At 39.2% G+C, this 19,704-nt stretch overlaps 1 long non-coding RNA gene across 1 annotated transcript; it reads right to left on the bottom strand.

The window, feature by feature from the left end:
* Positions 1 to 298: 298 nt before the first annotated feature.
* Positions 299 to 7,339, bottom strand: LOC124165159. Its single transcript, XR_006866134.1, has 2 exons — positions 7,242 to 7,339; positions 299 to 715 (listed from the first exon to the last, which is right to left on the bottom strand). It is a non-coding gene; the product is annotated as an uncharacterized LOC124165159 (long non-coding RNA).
* Between the last annotated feature and the right edge of the window lie 12,365 nt (positions 7,340 to 19,704).

Below are 19,704 nucleotides of genomic sequence, written 5' to 3'. Positions count from 1 at the left end.
CCTGCCGTAGCACTTTGGGGAGGGCGTTTGGAACACATCACTCTGTTCTTGGGATGGTATGTCAAGCCGCCATTACAAGGCCTATCTCTAATGTTCTATAACGTTACCATAAAGGCTAATAGGATAGAAAAACTTTATCCTTACCTCTTAAATCTCTCTGCTGCTGCGGCTCCATAGACGCTGATGTTTTGTCTTTATTTATTAATAAATTATTGTTATACATTTAATGTGCTAAAATCAAATAAGTAATTCTGATGGATGGTTAAAAAATGCTAATGGTACAAATTTTGGCATCGACATAAATTATTGCATTACAATATTTTACAGCAAAGTTGGGCATTGCCCCAAAATTAAGCCATGAACCTCATTTAATAAGTTATAATAGATAAGTACATCAAGATCCTCGCTACAGTATCTATTCGTCGTCAAGCCTTGTCAATAAGTCATAACTATTTAATACATGCATTAATGACCATGTGGCAGACATAGTTAAATAAAAATCATCTGGAACTCTCTTCATCCGTGATGCCTTGTGATCTCGTATTCGTCCGAAACTTTAGGGAAGCCGATAAAACCTCCAAAGAGACCACCGTGTCCTCATCAGGGCTGGTGAATAGATGACGTAGAGTGTCCGTTGTGTTGTATTGCGAAGCTGTCTAGTTGTCCTTTGCATTGTTGGTACAGCGGATTTCATGGTGATGCTGTTTGTGAGGTGCTGTGTTTTAAATAAATCGGAATTAGTCCACTACAATATAGCATAACAAATTTACCGCTTTACGGGAAAATTGCAAGCGTTACACCGAATTTTAAAAAGGGAAACAGACATAACCCAGGCATCTACCGTCCAATTTCATTAACGTCGAATATAGGCAATAGACTTGATCATACCGTCTTGAGAAATATCATGACTTTCTTGGACAGAGGTAAATTCCTCCATTTTTGTCAGCACGGATTCCGAGAAGATGGATTATGCGAAACACAGCTCGCGCTCTTTCTTCATTATTTCCTAAAATCTGGTGAATCGAAAAGACAAGTTGACGCAATATTTATAGATTTTATGAAAGCTTTCGACACGGTACCTCACTACAAACTTTTATAAAATTACAGTCAGGCCGATTACACGAAACACTGCAAACTGGATGCGCGACTTTCTCAGTGATTGTAAACAAAAAGTAGTTCTTGACGTAATAAGCTCTGATGCAGTAAAAGTTACATCATGTGTTCCACAAGGAAGCGTAATCGGCACCCTTTTATTCATTGTATACGTTAATGATCTCTGCTCCCGCATTAGCAATAAAATAAGGTTATCTGCTGGCGACGTTGTCATCTATCGCGAAATTAGTGATCACTCTGACTATGAAATTCTATCATCGGACTTAAACAACGTTCATTTGTGGAGCCAAGAGTGGGAGCTCGAAGGAAACCTGAGCAAATGCATGACGGTACATTTCTTGCGGAATTCGTCCAACTATAACCATGTTCATGCAGTGGATGGTATTAACATAAAGGCATTAGACGAAGTGAAGTACCTGGGAGTTACGTCCAACCTCTCGTGGGGAACAAATATAAGGAATATTCGCGGCATAGCCATGAAGAATATAGGATTCGTAGAGCGTATTGTGGGAAGATTTTCGGATGACAAAGTGAAAGAAAGGTGCTATTTCGCTCTCGTCCGACCGCACCTTGAATATGCAGCGAGCGTATGGGATTCGGTGCAGAATGTGTTGAGGTTCCGTAATGAAAGATCGACTTATCTCAACATGAATTTATTTGTTGCTTCTTCGCAGCGCAGAACAAGACAAGGCTCATACAGGGAATAATCACGATAAAAACCCAGTCAGCCAAAAAAAAAAGAGCAATGAAAAACGTAAAACAAGTCAAATCAGCAATTGAAAACTTTTACATTTTCTACAACACTCCCCCAAAAAGTTTACATCGCTGTAACAAAAGAAATACATCAAATATCAATAACATCTCTTTTGCTCAAAATGACTCTTACTTCATCAGTAGCAAAATTAAAAGAAAACCCTTACATTCCAAATAAATAATTCACATTCAACTTCAAATTAAAGTTCACACATGCCCAATAAAGAACGCAAATTTTTAAATGGTACTCTTGGAACAGGCTTAGTAAAAACATCTGCAACTTGATTTTTACTTGGAACATACTCAATTGATAATTGTCCTTTTTGGAGTTGTTCACGAACAAAATGATAACGTACCTCAATGTGCTTCGACCTCTTGTGAAATTCAGGGTTTTTAGCAAGCTTAATAGAACTAATGTTATCACAGAACAACACCGGGGGACACTTTAATGGGGAAATTTCGTCAAAGAGTCTCTTCAACCAGACAGCATCTTTTGCGGCTTCACTAGCAGCAATGTACTCAGCCTCTGTGGTTGACAGCGACACACACTGTTGCCGCCTGCTGGCCCAGGTGATGGCACCACCACTATGCATAAACACAATGCCACTGACTGACCGCCGCGTAGTGGGGTCGCTGGCATAATCAGCATCACTGTAACCAACTAGTTCCCCACCATTCTCAGATGAACTGTAGAGAATCCCCTGTGACATTGAACCCTGCAAATACTTCAAAATCCGTTTAACTAAACCCCAATGTCTTACCTCTGGGTTATCAAGGAATTGGGATGCATAGTTCACCGAGAATGCTATATCTGGCCTAGTAGCAACAGCCAGATACAACAGGCAGCCCACAGCCTCTCGATAAGGTGCACTTGTTTTCTCAGCATCCTTCCTTTCCTCTTCTTTCAAATACTGTTCAATTGGTGTAGAAACTGGATTTGCTTCAGCCATATTGAACCGCTGCAGCACCTCTTTCACATAAGAACTTTGGTTTATGAAGATTGAACCATCTGTTTTTTGAGTTATGTGTAAGTTCAAGAAGTATCCCACTGGTTCACTAGTGATTTTAAACTCCATTTCTAAACGTTGCATAAATTCAGTAATTTTATGTTTATTTGATGCTACCACAAGTCCATCATCAACGTAAATGACCACTATCAGTTTGTCATGGCAATTTGTCCCATAAAATAAGCAAGGATCTGCTTCACTCTCACACAGTCCAAAGTCCTTAAGAACTTCCTTAAAGCACTTATTCCAACACCGGGGGGATTGCTTTAGCCCATATAAACTTTTGTGAAGCTTGCAGACCCTGCCAGTGCCATCATCATACCCCTCTGGCTGCTTCATGAATATTTCTTCGTCAAGAACCCCATTGAGAAAAGCAGTTTTAACATCAAATTGTGCCAAATGCATGTGTTCCTTGGCAGCAATACTTAATACAGCTCGTATAGTATCGAGCCGGGCAACAGGGCTAAAAGTTTCACTATAATCTACTCCTTCTCGCTGGCTAAACCCTCGCACTACAAGTCGAGCCCTGTATCTATTAATGTGACCATCACCTGCACGTTTTACTTTGTAAACCCATCGATTAGAGATGGATTTGCGATTACCTGGTAGCGTAGTGAGGGTCCAGGTCAAGTTTTCCTTTAAGGCAGCCATCTCTTCCTCCATAGCCTTCTCCCAGAGTAATCGCTGATCAGATTTCATTGCCTCCGAGTAGCTGCTTGGCTCATCAACCTCAGCTAACATTGACTCAATGAGGCGTTCAGGTGGTTTGATTTTCAAACGATCCCGTAGGTTTCTCTCACATTTATCAGTGGGTTCAGTAACGCAGTCCTCTTCAGGATCATTTGAAGGCTCCAGCTCATCATGCACGTCAGTTGGAAATAACGTCAGCAGCCCCCCACAAGTCTCAGGTTCAAATACGATGTCACAACTCCGAACTATCTTGTTTCCAGGTTTGATCCACACTCGAAATCCATCTATATTCTGAGAATACCCCACAAAAACCCCACGCTGGCTCTTTGGGTCCCATTTCTTCCGACGGACTGTTGGTATGTGAATGTAACAGTTGATTCCAAAAACCCGAAGCTTGTCTAAATGAAACTCTTTCCTTGTAAAGATCTCATACGGTGTTTTTCCATCCACACTGCTTGGGCCTGTTCGGTCGAGAACATAAACAGCCGTATTAACTGCTTCTGCCCACAATGTTTTAGGCAAATTCTTTGCTAATTGCATAGTGCGAGCGAGTTCAACCACAGTCCTGTTACTACGCTCTGCACAACCATTTTGCTCTGGCGTATATGGATTGCAGACACAGAAATCCACACCCATTGACTTTAACAGTTTTTCTACCTCATGATTGACAAACTCTCGACCACCATCGCATTGAAATACACGCACAGGTCGTCTGCATTGATTCCTCACGATCTGCAACACTTCTGTAATCTTCTGTGCAGTTTCTGACTTCTCCTTCAGAAAGTAGACCATGCGAAACCTCGAGTAATCGTATGTAAAGCATAGAAAGTAACGTGCTCCACCCAGAGACTCACACTCCATCGGCTCACAGATGTCAGCGTGTATCAACTCCCCAGGTTCTTTGGCTCGCTGACTTCTTGAATGAAAGCTACTCCTGTGCTGCTTACCTTGAACGCAAGCGGCACAAAAACTTTCACCTTCAGTAGCTTCGATTCCCCGTTGTTTGAGAAACTTCAGGACATGTCTTTTATTTTGATGACCAAGACGCTCATGCCAAATTTTTAGTGTGTCTTTCGATGCTACATTCATCTCTTTGGCACCCGTTACATCTAACTTCAGCACACGGATGTGGAGTCTGAATAATTGTCCATACCGGACGCCACAAGCTTTCACTACACCGTCTTTAAGAAATTCACACTTAGTTTTCGACGACTTAAAAGACAAGCCTTTATCAAGGGCGGAAACAACAGAGAACAAATTTCTCCGGGCAGTGGATACATATAGTACATTCTCCATGCGACACGGTAGCAATTTACCGTTAACACAGGATTCAAACTTGATTGTCCCTTTACCTAGTGCATCCATTGTGGATTTGTCGCCAATATGTATTTTCAATGGCGTTGAAAACTGTTCAAAAGAAGAGAAACATTCTTTCTGGTTAGATATATGATCGGTGGCACCGGTGTCTACAACCCACATATCACCAACAGTCTCTGCATTCAAAAGTTCACTAATGAAAGCCCGATCAGCCTCATCATTACGGTCTGGCGCACTATATTTATTTTGTACCCTCTTCTGTTTCCAACTAGGACAATCCTTTTTCATGTGCCCTTGTCCACCACAACCATAGCACTTGATTTTCCTTTTATCTTTTACTTTCTCTCGTGAAGATTCCCCTTTCTTTCTACTTGAACCTGCGGCATAAGTGGAAAAATTGCTATTTCCCTGAATTTTAGATTTTACAGTCATCAGTGCTACTGCCTCTTCCTTTCTTTCAGCTCGTTTCAAACGACGTATTTCATCAGAAGTCAGCACTGCCACCAAATTTGCGAAGGTCTGATGATCTTCAGGTCTCGCCCACCATGCCTGTTTCAGACCCTCGTACTCGTCGGGCAATGTGTCCAGTAACTTAACCATCAACGATGACTCATCCGGCTTCACGTTTAACTGCTGCATTCGTAAGACTAACCCTTCAAACTTCGCGATATGAGTGACCATATCGTCGGCGAGGCTCATATTGAAGCCAAAAAATTCCGCTTGAACAGTGTGAGCAGCTTGTTTAGTCTGTTGTTCGAATACAGCATGCAATTTGCACCACATGTCTCTCGCCGAGTCACACGCGACGAGAAGAGCAGCCACTATAGATTCAATAGACCTTACCAAGACTTGGCATGCCGCTCGATCCGCCTTGTCCCAAACTCTATACGCTGCATCATAGGAAGTGCGCTCATTATAGGATGAATTGCTTCCCACAACCTTTGGTTTTGAGACCTCTCCAGTGCAGACCTCGTATGCATTTTCAATACCTCGTAGTACATTTTTCACCGAGAATTTCCAAATTGTCCAGTTCTCACTACCGCGTAACTTCTCGATTCCATGGAGCTCCATGCTTTACACTTAACAGCGAACAGTTCGTTCACAAGTGCAACCAAGCAAATGTCCAAACGAGAACGTGGCGCGAAAACGTTATTTAACTCGCGAAAAAACACGATTGAAAGCAACGAAGACTATTTAAGCAACCAAGGAACGCAAGGAACCACGCTCTGCTGCCATGTTGAGGTTCCGTAATGAAAGATCGACTTATCTCAACATGAATTTATTTGTTGCTTCTTCGCAGCGCAGAACAAGACAAGACTCATACAGGGAATAATCACGATAAAAACCCAGTCAGCAAAAAAAAGGGCAATGAAAAACGTAAAACAAGTCAAATCAGCTATTGAAAACTTTTACATTTTCTACAACAGAATGACTTAATCCACGAACTGAAAAAAATAAAAAGGAAGGCTGCCGGTTTCGTTAAAACTGCTACGGGCGTACAGACAGCCCTACCCAGATGTTAAGCGAATAAGGCTGGGAGCCGCTGGAGACTCGTAGGCTGCGCGCTAGGCTTCTACTGCGTGAACAATTGAAAATCTTTAAGAGCGACACGGAGAACATATTATCAGAGCCACACTATATTTCCAGGTCCAATAGAAGCGAGAAATTAAGAGATATTTTTTCCGAACGGATAGATATGGGCATTCGTTTTTCCCCCGAACCATAAAGGACTTTAATAAACGCTCTTCCCAACTTCGTTAGGGCACTTCATTTTTATGCGTAAACGGATCCTAATCCCGACACTAAATCCTAACACCCCCTCCCACACGCCTTTTAGGCGGCTTGCGGGGTATTATGTAGATAAAGATGAGCACTCCTTCATGTTTGAGAAACTCGTGGTGCCTACACGAGTAAATACATACACAAGAAATACATGGTGCCTAATGGGCGTAAGATGAAATTTATCATGAATTAATAAGGTAAGATTTATGCCATTTAGAATTTTGGATTTTCAAAAGTATTTCATGTTATCGTATTTTGCATAGGTCGCGAAGATATTTCTTTCAGAAACATGTCACAGATATTAACTTCGACGATATTGTGAATGTTGGATTAATTTCATCTCGAGCAAGATACCTTTCATGGCATTCTATAATGGCTTGAAGTCCATTGAAGACTTACTAATGAAATGTTAATTCAAACGTGTGAAAGGAAGTTACCTTAAATTTTAAGATTAAGTAAAGCTCAGGTAGTATGAGAATCATAGAAGACTATTTGAGATTATAATTTGATGAAAACAAAGATTTCTCCTAATCCGTCCGCCTTCCCAATGTCCATCACCCGCTCATTACAGGAACACACCGACTTATCTCTGTCCTCCAACACCATCGCAAGCCGCGCTGTCCAGGACTTGGGCCACAGATGTTCTCTCGGTTGGACATGGGGAGATAGCAGGTCCACTTTGGCGACCACTGACTCGGATGCAGGATCTGGGGAAGGGAGAAGGTAGAAAATGATAGGTGGCCCTGCTCCGCAAGACCTTCCATTCTTTTGGACGCTGAGTGCAATTTCAATCTAATGCATTTTTCGTGTGAGTAATAAGAAAGGGTACTGCTCGCAGCGGGAAACTCGGCGTCCTGCTATTCATCCTATCTCATCTGTATTATCAGTCATCTGAGAACCTAAGTTGTCCTTTTAAGGCGAGTAGCAAGCCTCATTAGCAAGATCACAGCCATTGATTCTCTCTCTTAATGAGAACAATGAAGTGACAACAACGAAACTTGATGAATGGGAATTAAAATTTCTTGTCCTTTATGCTATTAAAAGAGAAATATAAAAAGATCAACTGTGGCCAAGGTTTTGACGCATAAGATATGACACCTGAAAGAAAGATACATAAGCAATGGAGGCATTAAAAGTCACCAAGCAAACAAATGAAATTCAGGCGATCCTCAATCGAATTAAACAATCGAAATAGTGTGCTACTCTGTCTTGGGACAAATAAGGCGTGTTACTTTTTGATTTCATTCTGTCGGGTTTCACGATAAATGCAAACGCTTGCTTGATTGCACGGAGCCATTGAAAATAAAATAAGAGACGTGCTGAATTCTGTAAGTGTTCTGATACATGACGCCTCCCGTCCCCTATTGGCTTGTGCTACCCAACTGTTTTTGAGCAATTTCAATGGGGCGTTTACGATAACCCTCCTTTCCAATAATGAACTTGCGATTTTTGACTTGCATATTTCGCGGAGTGACTAGGAAAAAGCGTTTAAAAGCGGACGATTAGATTCAGGAAAGCGGTGAAATCATTGAAAGGCATTCGCAGCAACGTCCTATGGAGAACAACCTTCGCCGTGGCCATTGCATCGAAAATGAAGCAAATGTGTACTTATTGTTTAGCAATGAAATGATTTTTGTTTTTTTTTTACTCATGAACCACTGGAGATTAAAAAAACAGCCTTCGGTAATGAAAAAGAACATACAAAGAATAATTAAAAAATAAGCAATGCTCAGGTACAGAATATTAAATAAGGAAGATTAAAAAGGTGACAAAAAATACTCAACACGAATGAAAATAATCAGGTATATAACATTAGCCATTAATTCAAAACTATCTATACTTGAGGTGGTTGGTTGGTCGGGGGATCAGAAAGCTAAAATCCTCGTCACCTACCGCCATCGCACCAACCTCCACCTAGGCATAAAATTATGCAATAAATAAAAGCGGTGATGGCATAAGATAAGTACCTAATGTATTGCAGTTCTGGATAGCACAGTTCATCCTATAAAAAGGAAGTCACATTCGGATGGAAGTTAATCCCGTGATACTTTATAGTTGAGTTGAACCTTTAAAGCTCACTATAATAATCGAATTAGAACTTATCATGAAAAACATTTATCACATGTTTCTTGCGTGTATAATGATTAAGAAGTTCTCCTTGGTGTTTATGTTAGGTAATAGGATACATAAAAACGTGAAAGGAAATGTGTAAACTTAAATATTTTAACTTAAGAATTCACCGTGTAACCAAACCAATTAAGCAGGCGATTGAACAGAAATTACTGCATGTTCTAAATCTTCTAATTCAACATAATTCTCTGCGTGCCACTTTTCGGATGTTTGGCAGGGGAAGATTAATCACCATCTTGCAGCATGCAAGAGGACCACCGCTCCCAAACCGCACGGTCATTGTAATATTACGCATAATGGCATAATATACGTCCATATCAGGGGATTTGGTTCATTGATTCACGTGTTCACTCGTACTTGTAATTTCATTTGCTTTAACACAGTTAAGTTAACATAAGAGCTCACTCTGCGACTATACTCAGTAAAGCGTACCTCGTGACCTAAGTACGTGACGTCAGGAGAGGAATGTTGAGGGTCTCTTTTGTGGCGCCCTCACTCCCTTTCCCCCATCCCCTCTCCTTCTCCTTCAATACCTCCCCTTAACAACCAGCTCTCCACCCTACGACGCGCCAACCGAGCGCCTTCGCGATGCACTTGGACTCGAAATCAGGCCGACAATTTTGACTCTGACTTGAACTATCTGTTCACGGCAACCTCCCCTTATATCCTTAGTGATTCCGCCGAGAATGAAGCCGTGCGTCACTTTGGGTTTCACCCCCCCATTTCCTCAATCTAACATACCTAGTTAAGTTTGATTCCTACAGCAGTTCGGTTAGGGTAAGGAGGTGATTCCTCCGTCGCCGAAGAGTACGGGTGAGTCCTATTCCCGTAAATAACGTATTAATCCATGATAATCCACAAATTTAATCATGATTTTACATAATTTTTTATCAAGAATGAAACATTTTTTGGCAAATTATTTGGACACAATTATTGGAGTTTTTGTACCCATATCCTTGGTTTTGACTTCATGTTAATTCCGAGAATAATGATTAAGAACTGTTCCTTAAATCAGTATTAAAGTTTTAGTGCTATAGCTTAAAGCTACTTCTTGTTCTTTTTACAGTTTACGAAAAGTGGAGTGAACAATTCAATTAATTCAGTGATTGACAGTGCAATCCTAAAATCAAGTTGTCAACGATCTCTTCAAGCCTTTTCCTCAACGTTTGGATAATAAAAAATCGTTCTTCATCACGATGAAAGCAGTCTGCATGTCTCTTGGAATTATGTGAAGCTACCAGAATGTGTTACTCATCGGCTAAAGAGTGAAGTGAAATTGTCATGTTTCCATCAAATAATTCATTGTCAGTGTTGTGTTCAATGTGAAGTGCTTGTGAATATAAGTATTTTGGGGTGTCGCTGTTTTAAAGCTGAGCTCTGTCGTCGATGGACCTGGAAGCAAGTAGAAGGTAGGGACTCTTATCCTCTTGCAGTTTTATTCAACATGGAGGTTAAACAATTTTTGCATAAAATAATTTAAAACAGAAGTGATATAGCTCCATTTTTTTCTGAGGAGAAGGAAAATTCTTTGACCCAATTCGCGGAGTCTCCTGAAAATGAAATATATTTCAGGAGTTTATTCGTAGAGTGTCTTAGAATGTTGGAGCTATCGGTTTTTGTAGTATGGCGGGGTGAATAAAAAAGGATTTTCAGATTAGTTCAATAGGTATAAATTTCCTAGTACTGCTCTTTCGCTATCGCGTGATCTGGCCACCAATTTCTACAGGTTCGACTATGTTGATTTAAGATGCCTTGGGATGAATATTCCTAATGCTCGTATAGAGATTCGTAATGATCCAATGCTTTGATTTTACACCCCATACTGATCCGCCATTTATAACAGTTTTTAATCTGTAAAGTGTCTGAAAATGCAATCAGTGTCGTGTACACTAACAATAAGTTCTCAAAAACGTTTTTTGTTCAGTGAAAACAGGGTCACATAGAAAAGAACAACTGAATCACCTCTTTGGAAAAGAGAGTTGAAGTGAGAAAGGTGTTTGGTTGGTAGAAGTAGATAAGCTTCTTCTCCACTTCCCACTGCGCTTTAAAAACATGAATGTGCAAACCAACGTGGATCAGTAACCGTATGACTCGCTATAATCTAAACCTATTCTTTTGCGTGTTTCATGGTATATACCTTAATTTGATCCCTTGCGTGCCGACCGTGTTAATCTCAGACAAAACGCAAGCCATAAGTGCTAATTCAATATTTCTGCCACATTTGCTTCGTTCACTTTTTTATCCAAAATAAACCCCTCTCCAATTTTTTCCTTCGTCATGTAGTTTACAGAAAAATCGAAACAGTTTGAAAGCTGAAGTAAACCACGACACCTTTCCCCTTGAACTGACATAACTCATGGGTTGCGAAAGAATATTATTATATATTGACCGAATACTTTGTCGGCTTATCTCATGTATAAAAGTTACGAAGCGGACGAATTTTATCTCTTCAGCTTTTGTTGATTACGACCATTATCATTAAATAACACAATACTGATAAGCAAACCACGCTGGCAAAATCTGAATTACACATTAAGAAATATTCCCATGCAGAAACGCGTTGATTACAATCCATAAGCTCATTTAGTTTCAATTTTTCAATTGAAATTTCCCTCTAGTTAGGGTGAAAAAGCAAATGCCAATGAACTTGGCTTGTGCTGAAGCTGAAGTTCATTGGTTATTTCCGTACAGCTTTTTTTTAATTTGCGAGCATTTTAGTGTCGATCTCCGCTGCTTCGACGATCTTCTGCGAAATCACCTTCACTTAACCTCTCTAAAAACAGAACCTCTAATAAGCTAACTCTTATTGGCGCCTAAAATCCACCATTAATTCTAACTGAAAATGGTTTCATTTATGGGAAAATTAAACCAAGACTTTTATCAATTTAAAATATGTTTAAACCTACTCCAGTTGCCAGTATTTATACCTTCGATCAAGAATAAAATTTGGCATATGAAATATAAATAATATGAGTCGTTACAAACAAGTTCTAAACACAGAACTTCTAGTAATGAACCATTTAGCATATGATTATTCAGGCACTATTTTGAGGCCAAGAAATGTGTGATAGCTACTAACGAACGCAATTATAAATGAACAAATGTAAAAACGAGCATGCAAGTTAGCCTGCTTTATCGATATCTGTGGTGCAGTGAAAGAAGATGATCACATTGCGGACTTAATAAAATATCATAGATCATAACGAAGATTGAAGATCTTCGAAGCAATTGAAATCTTTATATTTGACTCTGTCTAGGTTTATGGTTTACCCTCCACTAATTAACAAGATTAAAAATAATTTTTTGGAGTCACTCGAAAGTTTTTCTACGATGAAACTTAGGGCAGCAATTATGAGACTATCGAATAACACATTTGCAGCTGGCGTACATCAATATAATATTTCTGTGTCATGGAATCTTTACCACCGGAATGATACGTAGATCCAAGGGAGTATTCAGCTACGCAATGCATACAACCCCTATTGAATTGAAGATACTAATGCTCAGTGTGGTTTTTTATTTTTAAATATTCGATAAATTTGATTACATCGATGAAAATGCGAATCGTAAAGTAGAGAGTTTTTATGCAGTAAAGAAAAACAAATAATCTTATCCCGTATGTACCTTCTTATCGCACAATGGGATTATCAACGCTCTTATCGTTTGTGAACTCACTACATATCTCCGCTATTCACTGGCTCCTGCTAACATTTTACATGATGAGCTATATTTGAGACATGTTTATCCATGAGGATAGTCGTGATTAAAATTATTTTCTCTTTTCACTATTTCATAAAAATGCTTTTGCTCACTTACCTCCGTAAATACCGCTGCATTTCTTCTCAGTAATTCTGATGATATGTAGCTTGTAGTAATCGCTCTCCATCCTCGTTTCCGCATAATGAGACGGTGACTTCAACGAACGAAGGAACGGTTGAAAATTCCAGGAAATAAATTTAACAATTTAAAAATATTCAGAAGTGTGACTTTACCGAAATGACGGTTGGTGATGGAATGGGGTGTGCTTTCTTCGTAAGTAGGGGTGAGGGGAGGAGCTGCTTAGCGGACGACAGTTGAATGAAGACCGTTGATACCCTGTTATACTGTTTTTCGTGATGCGATGACGTGTTTTGCAAACGTAACTAATGACCTTCGCAGATGACTAGAAAATTCTGGAACATTGATCACGTGAGTTTCGACCGTTAGCCGCTTGAGAAATTCGCGCTATTTTTGTATAACAGCGGAAGCAAATGAACGAATCTTATTGGTTAAGCGTCTTATTGATTTTCCGCGCGATAAATTTTTCAATTATAATATAGAACATAACCGTATTTATTGAAGTATTTTATGGTATAAAATTTTAAATCAGCTAACATCTACGATATTCAACGGTTTTTTCTTGTTTTCGTTGCCTTGAAGAATAAATCGGTTCGAAATTATCGTGACGTCACAGGCACACGTGACATGGCTGACGAAGTGTCGGAACATCCCCCACCACTGTTTCTGGACTTCAGTTAGCGGCAAGCTCTCCTGGGGTTAAGAGGTGAGTACTTTGATTACTTCTTTGGTGAATCCTTTCATATCATTTTCAATGCACTTTCAATTTATTCACCGAAGTGTAGGATACTTCGCAAATACAATTTGTGTAATTCCATTCAGATATCGTGATCAGAGTAGCATATATTTTGAGTGACAATATTTACTACGCCAACTGCCTTCAAATTCGAACTTTTTTTACCACGTGTGGCATGTGCCTCGAAGTTAATTAGATTAGTGTCAGGATAGTTTTTTTAGAGAACGCCAGTGATAGGGAAATACCCTTGCCGGTTACTGGCGTACTAATTTTAGTCTCTATCTTGTGACCTAAGAATGGAAAATTTTTGAGATTTTATGAAAAGTATATCGGCAATTAACTATATCTCGTACTCGATTTGTTGCCAGAGCAAATTCTCGATCATTCTTCTCGTTGGACCCTTGACTAAGTACGTAATAATTTTTTCCGAGTGTGCTAAGCAAAATTGTGAAAATTGCATTCCATTATAAAGTGTCGACATTTGAAATGAGTAAGTAACCTGTGGGTGGTTTTATCTTTACATTTATCGTGGTTTTTAGGACATCAAAGATAACGGATTGATTGTAGGAATTATGATACTTATGGCAATCCGGTAGCTTACTTCTTGTACTTCAGCAGATTAGTTACTTTTTAACGCAGGTTAAAATGATGAATTTTATCGCAGTGACAATAAAGGTATTAAATGAGGACGTGGAACAGTGTATTTCATGCCAGCCACGGTGCTTCGCTTTTCATTGTAATAGAACGTGAAATTTCAAAATGAAGCGATTTCTTAAGTTGTTAGTCAGGAACCCTTATTCACCCTTAAAAAATTCTCTAATTGGTATCTGAATGGCGAGTTATTCCACGTAACATAAGTTTCTACGAGGCATTCGGAAAAGTCCTTGATATTTAAGTCTAGGAGATTGCGATCTACTTATTTCGTTAAGACATGCATCTCCCATTCCAAAGCCGCTCCGCAATAATTGGTCGTATAATTATACAATGAGGAAAAGTAATAGAATATTAGGGATAATAATTGGATTTACAGCACTTCGCTTGGCACTTTCTTTTTTCCATTTATTTCAACTTTGTAGTCGGTAGTATGATAATTTGTTGTGGCCTTTAATATCAACATAATCTTCAATTTATGCTGTAAGGGCATGTAAAGGCGTGAATATTGCCAGCCTTTAATGCTTTTAACTTTTTCTTTTCAGGTCCTTGTTTAATATTGGTGTAGTGGATCACTTCCGTGAATCATTTGGGGTTGAATTGGGCATTCCGATGAGGTTTCAAGGAAGACGAAGGCTAAAGGAATATGGTGAGTCAATATCATTCACTTCATTTGATAGGCCTTTGAATACGCATAGATCTTCTACTTCTCTTTGTATCTATTGGTGGCTAAATAAGAACTAAATCGTGTGCGGTGCGCAAATATTACCTTATTCTGTGATTACTTTTATTTCGATATTTCATCATTTACTCTTTTATAGTTGTATTTTATGCTACGGATCCTCAGCTGTTTACTGGTATCAATCTCCGTGACTATGTAGGCAACTAGTAGGAATGAGAGCTGTTATAAATTAATAGTTCACGTAAATTTTAAGAGGTTCATTATACTGCATTCATGTCTCGTGGAGGGCGATGGAATCTCTCTAATGCACTTTCATTTTCTTCATTTCTGGTTCTTTAAATATTAAAACGGAGGTCTTACTTTTCCGCTCTTACCAACCACTTGTCATTCGAGGATTGCTTTCATCAGGCCATCAAGATCAGTTTTTCAAGATATGCTCGATTATAATGGTGTGTATTCTACTTTAAGTATTGACTAGGCTTTCTATTCTCTCCCACTCTTCTGAGGAATCCCGCAGTCCTCACTCGAACGATCCATTTAATGGGGAACATGCATGAAATTTGTTCATCATGCTAGTTAGACTCATTGAATAGGAAATTTTCTCACGAGTCCAAGTATATAAGCCAAAACTCTCCTAGTACTCCGCAAACGTCAATAATTGGTAATTCAATATGCTCGAATATCGCTTGAAGTCACGTGACCTGAAACGCCTTCTGACGTCATTGCACGGTCCACCATTCACTTCGCTAAAGAGAGTTGAGTGGTAGAGCCTTGAATGCAAGATATCGAAGTAAAAATCTTCGTCGAGCTTTGTAGTAGTTCCTAAAAGGACAAATTGACTTAAGAGGGTTTTAAGAAAGCAAAATACCTCAGTTTACTTTTGGTCGACTTCCTTATTGCGGCTGATTTTTTGTCTTACCAAATCTCCCCAAACAATCCCCTTTATTTATTTCAACAACGCCTTGGCAACCGTAAATTATTCACAGTCTGCATTTTGTCGTTACAACAGCAATTATTTTCACCAAATTTGCATTTGAGCCCTCGTAGATCGATTTTCTATCCACTTCTACAGTCTGTCATCAGTGGATTCCATGCCGTGACGTCACGTTCCGATGACGTCGTGTTTTCAAGCAGCCAATGGAGATAGATTTTTAAAGATTCATAACTCAGCTGAAAAGCATTATTCATACGCGAAATTTTCGGCGAGCATATTTGAGGTAGAGGCCTTCTTATTTCAGTACTTAAAAAAATTCTGCATGTTCCCCATTTTCATACAGCCAAATAGCCATCAGTTTCTCCAATGCTGTCAATGCCATTGATTCATTGCCATAGAGAAGCACACTCGAATTGTAAGTTCTTATAGAAGGTTTCCAAACTTCATAATAAAATTTCCTGCTTTTATAAGCAAATTGGTGCAATATTTTTTCTGAAAAGTTCGCTTCGCCTGGGCTGTTCTACTGATAATTTCTCTTTTGTTTCTACACCTGGTTGTTCTGCCTCCTAAATGTTTGAACTGATCAACCTCTTCCAATGTTTGTTTCCTTAGTTTTATACTATTCTTGACTTTCTGTCTTTTGTTACACTCTAATAACTGATGGTGATTTTCAGATGGCATTGGTCGTTGTTCTACCCTATTTAATTAGACTATTTTTCAATTTTGTAAATATTTTAAGCGTGAACTAATTTCTCCTCATGGATATTTATCCATGTAAAGTCCCAATTTTTTCCTTGATGTAATCGGTGCCTTTTTAGCTGTAAACTATGAAAATTACGGGAGAAATAACACAGCCTCAGATCACTTGACTTCGTTCCTAATACTTGATTCCTCATAGCTGGGCCCTGTAATGTATCACCCTACTTGGTTTTTATTTAAACGAATTGTGGATCATTCACATGTGATTGTTAATTAACTTCATTCAAAATTCTAAGCTTGGAATGCTAATCCTGTGTACTGTTGCGTCGAAATATTCAAGGAAGAACACGATTAAAGTAATTTGGTGATAAACTGGTCGTCCTCTTCCAATGTTTGTTTTCCTACTTTATGCAATTCTTATGCTACACTCGAATATTTAATAATTGATATCGATTTAAATTGATTTCGTTCCTAGACGCCCTCCTAAACACATCTCATATAGATATTCAATCCATCAAGTCTTCACTTTTATTCGTCATCAGTCACAAGTTCTATGCTATGAAATTCTATCATCTGACTTAAACAACGTACATTTGTGGATCCAAGAGTGGGGACTCGAACTTAATCTGAGCAAATGCATGGCGGTACATTTCTTGCGGAAGTCGTCAAACTCTAGCCATGTTTATGCAGTGGATGGTATTAACATAAAGGCAACAGACGAAGTGAAGTACCTGGGAGTTACGATAACCTCGAACCTCACGTGAGGAGCGAAAGAATATTTGCGGCATATTTGTTCACATATAAAGAATATTTGTGGCATAGCCCTGAAGAAATTAGGATCCGTCAAGCGTATTGTGGGAAGATCTTCGGAAGAGAAAGTAAGAGAAAGGTGCTATTTCGCTGTCGTTCGACCGCACCTTGAATATGCAGCGAGCGTATTGGATCCGGTGCAGAAAGACTTAATCTGCGAACTTAATAAAATACAAAGGAAGGCTGCGCGTTTCGTCCAAAAAATCTACGGGCGTACAGACAGTGTAACCCAGATGTTAAGCGAATTAGGCTGGGAGCCGTTGGAGACTCGGAGGCTAGATTGCTTAGGCTTAGATTGCTTGAACAATTGAGAATGGATATCTTTAAGAGAGCAACAGAGAACATAATGTTAGAGCCGCACTGTATCTCCAGGTCCGATAGGAGCGATAAATTAAGAGAGATGTTTTGCCGAACGGATAGATAATTCGTTTTTCCCCCGAACCATAAAGCACTTTAATAAACGCTAGTCCCAACCTCGTTAGAGCACTTCATTTTTTTTTAGTTTTAAACGGCTGGTGTCCTAACACCCCCTGCCACATGCCTTTCAGGCGGCTCGCGGGGTATTATGTAGACGTAGATGTAGAAGTTCTCCGTATTTGTCACTTAATTTATTCATCCTACGCTCATTATTTCAAGAGGTTCCCAAAGCGAGCCTATAATTTTCCATGCACACGACGTTTATCTCTTTGGATTTATGACAAATATCGTTCCTTATTCTCATTTAGCATCTTTAGTATTCCTCTACTTGAGCGGTGACTTCAGTGAGATTCAAGACTTTTTGCGTGTTCCATTCTGATGATTTTCCTTCTCCCAAGAACTTCTTCAGCTGCTTCCAATAGTCAACTGCTCAAGTTCTTCTGACTCTCTTCCCCTGATTTCTCGGTCACAACCGATGCTATTTCGTTCTTATCTGCCTCCTGAAATTACACTTGATACCGAGTTTTATTTATTTTCTGCTTGCCATATACTTTTCATCGCTTCCTTCTGTTTTTATTTTTGTATATTATTTTGGGTGACATAACATCGCTATTGGGACATAGCCTCGGTTTATATAATCCCAAGGGTAATTTTTGCCGTCCATTTTCTAGTTCCTGAATCAACCTCACACTAGGTTCTAGAATTTAATCAAATTAGAATCTCTCATATATACTAGCAATTTCCTCGCACATCGTCTTCGGCTGTGATTGTTTTAATTTTGTTTTGGCAACCACTAGCTTGTGGTCCTTGTAAGTCTTTCATTTTGGATACATCATCCCTGTTTCTCGGCTTTCCTCCCGTCTTGAAATTCGCCAGTGATTGCAATACATTCGTAGAGAATAATTCAATTTTCTTCACCTCTAACTTGCTTGAATATTTCCGTGATACGTTCATGCACTCACTACATTTTTTCGTTTTTAATTGCGCTACCTATTTCCAATTAACTTTTCGCGATCTTTAACGATAAGTCTGTAGCTTACACACCACAATTCTCCACTCCGTGCAATTGTATTTCACTATGACATACAATAGTGGTCAACCCTAGCCTTCTACGTCACAGTATTGTTGCAGTTTAATTGATATTGCGGCGCCTGTAGTGAGAGAAGTGTATATTTTTTATCGCTGTAACTACAAGTTATATATATATATATATATGGAAGTTTGACTATGGTATTCCTTTACCTCAGGCGCAGATTCCATTATTTTCCATAATGGTAACATAAAGATACACCTAATTGGAAAGCAACTCTCCTAATGGATTTTAGCCATTGCAAATCCATTGGGTTGGGGAATATATCTTTCTTTGAGGGAGGAAGTTTCATAGCTCCATCAGTAAGGGCTACTGATTGCCTTAGAAATCAGCCTTATATTATTCACATTGTTCGTATTACAGCCTTTAATAATTTACCCTGCATTCAATGTACTTGAGCCCTTCATAGCCTCGTAAAAATTCAATGGTTACAATCCTCTGTCGTGGGTCAGGGAACGAACTTAATGACGTGGCAACATAAGAGAACACACACAACCACATCAATACAGTACTGGGACACACATTCCACCCAAAAAGAAACAATATTCATATGATAGCATTTTGTGCTAAAATCAACCTTTTCATAAATTTTGCAACTTTAAATTCTCTCAAATGTTTCGTTAAAATCATTTCTTCCGTTGGGGTGTACCAAATTTCAACCTTATAATACTTTACAGCCCCTCTAACAAAGACATAGCGATCATCACTATGCCAATGAAAAATATTTTAGGGCTATGCCGCTGCGTCAATTTTCGCGTGGCTTCAACATATCCCGACTAGTGGTGGTCGCTTTTTCAAGGGAATCAGATGAAGTAAGGATTTTTATGAATGTATATCTACTGGTATTCGTTTCTGGGGGTGGGGTATGGGAATTGGATGTTGGATGAGTATGTTGTTGAGTGTTTTTCCGAATTACGGGTTGCCAAGTACGAATTATTTTAATGCTGATGTCTCTGTTAAGATTTTTCTTCTCCTGCTGTTTTATTTCAATGGCTTTTCTGACGAGTCTCCGAATAAGCCTCTCACATAGTCGACATTTGCTGTTCCTTCAAGGTC

This window comes from Ischnura elegans, chromosome 9 (assembly GCF_921293095.1).
Source record: "Ischnura elegans chromosome 9, ioIscEleg1.1, whole genome shotgun sequence".
NCBI lineage: Eukaryota > Metazoa > Arthropoda > Insecta > Odonata > Coenagrionidae > Ischnura > Ischnura elegans.
The sequence above is the reverse complement of the archived record's forward strand: the minus strand, read 5'-3'. Positions and strand labels throughout refer to the sequence as shown.